Source organism: Trachymyrmex cornetzi, unplaced genomic scaffold, assembly GCF_001594075.2.
Source record: "Trachymyrmex cornetzi isolate Tcor2-1 unplaced genomic scaffold, Tcor1.1 scaffold648, whole genome shotgun sequence".
Lineage (NCBI taxonomy): Eukaryota > Metazoa > Arthropoda > Insecta > Hymenoptera > Formicidae > Trachymyrmex > Trachymyrmex cornetzi.
The window spans coordinates 104,508-105,110 of NW_017299968.1; the positions used below are offsets into that span (position 1 = coordinate 104,508).

Consider the following 603-nt stretch of genomic DNA (forward strand, 5'->3'; position numbering starts at 1 on the left):
ACTTTCGAGAGGAGGCTCGCTGTCCACTTTGCTGGAAAAAGGTTGAAACAGAAAATATATTAACTGTTATTTTATTGGATCACATTTTGAGAGAGATTGCTCTGCACGGACTTTTTATCAGTTCCCTACGCCACACTATTATTTTGTACTACCCTTCATAAAATAAGTTTAAATTGATGTATGACCTAGAATTTAATGTTTTTCAAAATATCCATGGTAGTTTGATCCGGGTGTATAAAGAATGCACGCGGCGTGGAGTAATAAATATCAAAGATATTAAAAAATTAGTTAAGTACTTGTATTCAAGGATGCGCTCCACCGAAGTCATTTGGTTCTCCAATTCTGCGCTCTGACGCATGCCCCACTGGAACATGCCGGTGAGACCGATACTCTGCGTGATCGCCAGGCCTACAAATCCGCCATCCATTGAACCTTGACTGTAGTTGTCTAGCACGAGAAAGCTCAGCGTGACCGACGTGATGTACAGTACACAGAAAACATCCAGCCAAAAACCGAAGGCGCGCGAGGTCGAGATAAAGATATACCATGCGGACGAATGAATATCCTGATAATTATCAAATTCCTTTGTGAGAATCGCTTCCG

At 41.6% G+C, this 603-nt stretch overlaps 1 pseudogene; it reads right to left on the reverse strand.

Moving 5' to 3' along the window:
* Positions 1 to 603, reverse strand: part of LOC108767105 (probable multidrug resistance-associated protein lethal(2)03659) — a 48,570-nt pseudogene that overhangs the window by 37,852 nt on the left and 10,115 nt on the right.